Genomic DNA, 6,000 nt, shown 5'->3' on the forward strand with positions numbered 1-6,000 from the left:
TAAACGAACGTATACGTCGTTTTTTTTCAAAAAAACGGTATGCATTGCAGAAGGTATATAATACTGACATTGCAGCGTTTCGGAATTTTTTTATTAAGAATGTGATTTCACCTTTTGGTAACTCAGGTGATGTGGTGTCACCTGCTGGTAACTCACGTGATGTGTCTTTACCTACAGCTAACCTAGGTGGTGTGGCTTCCCCCTGCAGCTAACTCAGGTGATGTGGCTTCAGTCACGAGTAAGCTCAAGTCACTGTACTCATAAGGGTGTAGCTTGACCTAGATGTTATAGGAAACTCTGAAGCACATTTTCAGTTAATCTGATGTTTATCTCTGAAGTGTAGGGTGATAATGGTGGCATGTCGCCGGAGTGAGGTTGACGTGAGACACGCTTGAAGCTCATATTTGGAATATGTAAATAAGAGCCTCTTGACCTCTGACCGAAATCTCTCTCTTGATTAAATTAGTGATAGTGTTTATGTTTCGTTTTCAGATGTAACATATATTTTTCTACAATTTAATTAAATTCATTATTAAAATAGGTTCTGTGTTTGTGTCTTATAGGCACTGCTACTTTCATTTGAATTGTTTTTATCACGACTGTTATGTTGTCTACAGGCCTTTGGGGTGTATTTGCTTTGCTGAGTTTGCATATTTTGAGCTCCAGCTTCTAGGCCAGTCTCTTGATTTTTTGTAAGGTGACCTGATTGTGTGTGTGTGTGTGTGCGCGCGCGCGCGTGTTTGTGTGTTAGTTACCATTTTGTGTGTGTGTGTGCGTGTGTGTGTGTGTGTGTGTGTGTGTGTGTGTGTGTGTGTGTGTGTGTGTGTGTGTGTGTGTGCGCGCGCGCGTGTGTCACCTAGTTTTACTTGCCGGAGTCGTGTTTTATCCCGTGGTCCCGGCTGTTTTAGAGCTTATTCCACTTCCTAACCATCCTAAGACAACCAGTGTCTAACACTACCATCACCAAATATCTTCAGATTTAGAATCCAAAGTTTTCCTATGATCTGAACTTACGTCTGTAAATCCTTGATTAATATAACCTATAGATAGGTCAGTGGTGATGATCTGGGTCATCTTGAGGTGATGAGTCATTAAGACTTGGAGCATCATACATTGAGTAATAATCATCATACAGCTATTAAACTATGCATATTTGTAATCAACAGAGTACATAGATTTTATTGATTAAGTTCTGTTGCTCTAGACCAAAAATTGAATATTGAAGCTCTTCACCTTATCCAGAGGTCACTGTATGACCTACTAGAAATCATTAAAGAAAAATATCTAAATATTAATACAAGCTGATGTATTTGCTACAAGAAACCAATTCAAAAAACTTTGTGCATATGTATACTTGTGCTTCGGTAAAAGCCCAAAGATAAAGAATTACCAGATATATAAATAGGCTCGCTAGATTTAGTCGGGACACAATGTCAAGAAACACACACATGTGCACAGTCATATTCCAACAAAATTCTTAGATTTTTTTTTCTCGATATTTTCCAAAAAAATAGGTTATCTTCACAAGCCATGTACACGAGTGCTCGGGATCCAATATTTTATTGTTTTTATTTTATTGTTTTTATATGGTTAATAGTGACTAAGATAAAAATATTATAATAAATATGTTTGCGTTTAACGTAATTTTATTGCTTATTGTTTAAGTATAAATATATTTTCAGCACTCGATGCAGAAATATTTTTTTTTAAATATTTTAGGTAAATTAAAATACCCCTATAAATTTTCTTGTGTCTGGAAAAGTTGTGTTAAAAATCTTTGAGGAAAAAGATTTAAGAGTAATTTTTGTTGTAATTTTTATCCAGTATGATGATTACCGACATAATTTGTAAGAAAATTTCTCTCCGCTTGTTATTATTTATTAGGTAAAAGGACACAGGTGCAACTAATGCTACATTTTTATTGTGATAACGTTTCGCTTTCCTGAAGCTTTGTTAAAGCTCCTAGAGAGCCAAACGTTCCCACAATAAAATGTCTCATTATTTGCACTTGTGTCCTTTTACCTAACATATTATCGGTAATTCTACCAACATAACTGTTATTACTTGTTAAGTTATGACAGTGTTGTCTCATTAGCATGACTGTGTTGATCATTACTGCTATTATATCATGGCTAAATGCACTTGACTCCCGTAATGACTTCTCACGTTCATTGAAAAAAAACAGATATGTTAATATATTTTTTTATTTTAATCAGTTTGAAACACAGTATCCTTAGGCGTCATACAGCGCCTGGGGAACAGAAAGTATTCAGAGTTGATCCAAGGAAGGTAAATCCCTGGGGGGGGGGTAATTATTCCTACATGATCAACTTGATAAATTAGCTAGAGAAAGTACTTTTAAGGATGAGGTTGAATATGACCTTGTTCTGTCTGTGTCAAGCGTTAGAAATAGCGTTAGAAGTGATAAAATGAATATCATTGGGTTATCTATTGCTCGCTATTATGACGTGAACGTCGATAAGCACATTTATGGAGTAACGTGTAATATAAACATTGATTTTGTAATAGCCACTCTAATGCTTAGCAGTAAGTACTTCTGTCTGTTTGGAACATACATAGACGATAATCAAACTAAATGCAAAGTATGTAGTTACCATTATGGTCACTTTCTTGAATATTTGAAGTATGTGTTTGCGTGTCCACTTGTCGAGGAATATATATAGTACGGTAACCCACGTGATATGTTGATGTATTTTATTCGTGAAAAAAAAAGGAAGCAAATATTTTGAGCAAGAACCCTAAGTGTGTTTGTGACAGTTTAAATATAAATATTAAATGCCTTCTCGGGTGTATTCCTGTTAAACCTTTTAAGGCTTTAGCTCTTAGGCTGGCTACTGTCCACAGGATTGATGTAGTGAGGTACACAAACTACCCGCGTCGGTGGTAGACTCGGAATCTGATTGTGTTTTGTATTCATCATTAGTATACTGTTCTGTGTATAACTTACTAGTATGAGGTGTAGTAGGTTGGTACACACCAACCATTCAGGAAGCTTCTATCTTCCTGTCAGCCGTTTTCCACTATGGCAGGATTGCTACTCTCATGTTCACGAGACAACGAATAGAGATAGAGATAGACTTGAGACTTACATAATTAAGCAGAAGTTAGGAAAATAACCGCTTAACTCGATACGGGCCTCAGTTGTAGACCAAAATAGACAGGACATGTTGTATCTTCTGTTCTGTTTTCCTCCATTTGAGTTGGCTTGTGCTATTAATCAGTGTTTATTTCACTTTTGTGTTTTTATATGTATATTTGTATCTTCACTTACACAACCATTGGAAATTTAAAAAAAAAATGTATGATACAAAATGACTAATGCTGGACATAATGAGCTCCTGTAGTTTTAAATTGGTAATTATTCATCTTCATAGTTAATAAGCACCTAAGGTAGAATTTAATGCTAAGGTTACCTGTACAAACTTCCGTGGGTCATGGATCCCAGGGCTTGGTCTCAGATCAGGTCTCCCGATTGCTGGCTTATAGGATTCTATTCCTGAAGTTATCTCTTGTTAGTTGATAAATTACAAAAGTGTGTTGAAACATACTTCGCTTTTTATCTGCATATATTTATAGGAAGCGATAACGAAATATGTCGCTTACGAGAATTAAAACTGTAAAAATGCGGATGGTAGTGACGTTAGGCAGAATTATCGTGGTGTTTTCTTGACAGGGAAGCTTAAGTGCCGGAGATAGTACAGTCACGCGTTAAGTTACATTCGGCGCCTTCCATTACTGCCCCTTCATCTTCTATCATCACCTCACCCCTTATTACCACCATCTGAGTCCCTCCCATCACTACTTCCTCGTCCTCTTCCATCACCATCTCTTCAGCCCCTTTCATCACTGCTACCTCAGCTCTCTCTTTTTCCGTGCTATACTTATTAACATTATATAACCTTAATTATTAGAGGGGTGGACTGGTAAGCCAGTGGAAGGCCTCGGCCAATTGACCAAAAGCTCCAGTGGCGGGTCATCATATGACTATGACCTGCGTCAAGAAGCACTTGGCCTGTTTCCTGACGAATCTTACCTAACCTAATTTAATCCAGTACTACTGCATAGAAACCTCTGAAGCTTATCTACCTACTGAATTCATATTGGAATAATTGACGATCTCTTAAGCTTCCTGCTGAATTCACATACAAATTTCATTACTTCATGTAGGCAACCCATTTTGTGTGATGTAATGTGACTGGAAAACATTGCTAGTCTTGGTTCTTGTCATGTAACTAACATCTGGAATAGTGCAGTCAGACACTGCTAGTAAAGAAAATGCATACCACATATCCGTCTAACAGTTTAATGTATCTCACACTTCTTTTGTTTCACCCTTCGTTCACCAAATCTCCTCACCTCCCCTCATCTTACCTCTTCCCCTCCACTCCTTCACAGAGTAATGCTCTTAAGACTCCATGCATTTGAAAGGAAAGGAAGGAAGCTAAATAAAATCAGCTAACTGTTTTGTTGACATTCTCTTAACGCATCACAATGCATAGTGACGTCGTCTTTTCCATCTCTTTCTCTCTGCCCCTTAGTTTCTTATCCTCGCACGTTTTCTGCCTCTTAGTTTTCCCTTTTTTCTCTCTTCCCCATTTTACCAGTTTTGGGGAGAATATAGTAGTAGTTTCTATAATTAAAAAAAAATGGGGTACCTGTGTATAGAGGATTGGTGGATTTATTGGACGTCTAGGGAAATGGATGGTTTCCAGGATGTATGCTGGGACTGAATAACTTAGTTTACGACTAGAATATTAAATGGTTTCTTCTGTGTCTTAGGGAAATGGATAGCATACTGGAGTTATTAGATGGTTTTTACGAGATCTATGGGAGATACCAAATGTTCACTTGTAGGTCAGCTGTTTTCTGTGGAAGATAAATTATGATTTCCTGGGGGTCTGGGAGAGATCGGACACCTACAAAAAATCAGTAGTGAGTGAGGTGAGTGGACGACCTGTTGGGGAAGGAGAGGGCGATGAGACTTCAAACGAGTGTCCCACTAGAGAGGCTCCCGACCTTATTTATTGTCTTCCCTCTTTCTCTTTTTCCTGCTCCCTTACCTGACCTTAATGATTTCTTCGAAGTGTTTCATACCATCGACCTCCCTTCCCTCAAACTGTGCTCCACACTTTTTGCCTGCAGAAGACCAATGTCTCTGTTTACTGGGTCCCTCTGTGAGTCATGAGAGTTTTGTTCGTGGAATTCAAGGAATAAATAGCTTTACAATTCAAGAAATGTGTCCATAAAATGCAAGAAAGATATAGACTTTACTGTGTAGGTTTATTTAACAAAAAAAAAAATTGTGGAGCTCTTGAAACAGCAGATGAAAAAAAAAAATAAACTCTGGAATTCAGTTATTATTTGTGACATTAAAATGTACCAAAAGTCTCAGAGGAATTGTAGAATATTTAGAGTTTATTTTAAGAGATATTGTTAATGAAAGTGACTAAGTACACCAGCAGAGTTTAAAATTTCAACCACTCTGTTCACTGATATTACAAAAAATCTTGAATTGCCGCATGTTGAATTAAAGTTGTGCTCGTGATTTTTTTTTCTGTTTTTTTTTTCTGCTAGATGGAATTCACGAATTTTGGTGACAGTCTTCATAAGAGTCACTTGTACTTAATCTGTATAAATTAGGATTTGAACTAGACTACCAAGACGAGTATTAGGTGATGTACTTGAAATGTAAATATTACACGGCTGCCTTGAGTTAACTTCAGTATTTAATATCAGAGGGCAACATCAAAATTGTTCATTGAATTATATAAATTAGCAGTGAGATTCTTTATATATATATATATATATATATATATATATATATATATATATATATATATATATATATATATATATATATATATATATATATATATATATATATATATATATATATATATATACATGTTTTTGAAAGCAAGGTTTTCCCTTAATGCCTCACGCAGGCAGACCAGGTTCTCATTGTATGGTAAAACTAGT

At 36.4% G+C, this 6,000-nt stretch overlaps 1 protein-coding gene across 4 annotated transcripts in view; it reads left to right on the forward strand.

Annotated features, from left to right (window-relative positions):
- LOC128694641 (diacylglycerol kinase zeta) overlaps nucleotides 1–6,000 on the forward strand; it is an 881,430-nt gene that overhangs the window by 296,755 nt on the left and 578,675 nt on the right. The window lies entirely within an intron of this gene.

Source organism: Cherax quadricarinatus, chromosome 51 (assembly GCF_038502225.1).
Source record: "Cherax quadricarinatus isolate ZL_2023a chromosome 51, ASM3850222v1, whole genome shotgun sequence".
In the NCBI taxonomy this organism is placed as follows: Eukaryota; Metazoa; Arthropoda; class Malacostraca; order Decapoda; family Parastacidae; genus Cherax; species Cherax quadricarinatus.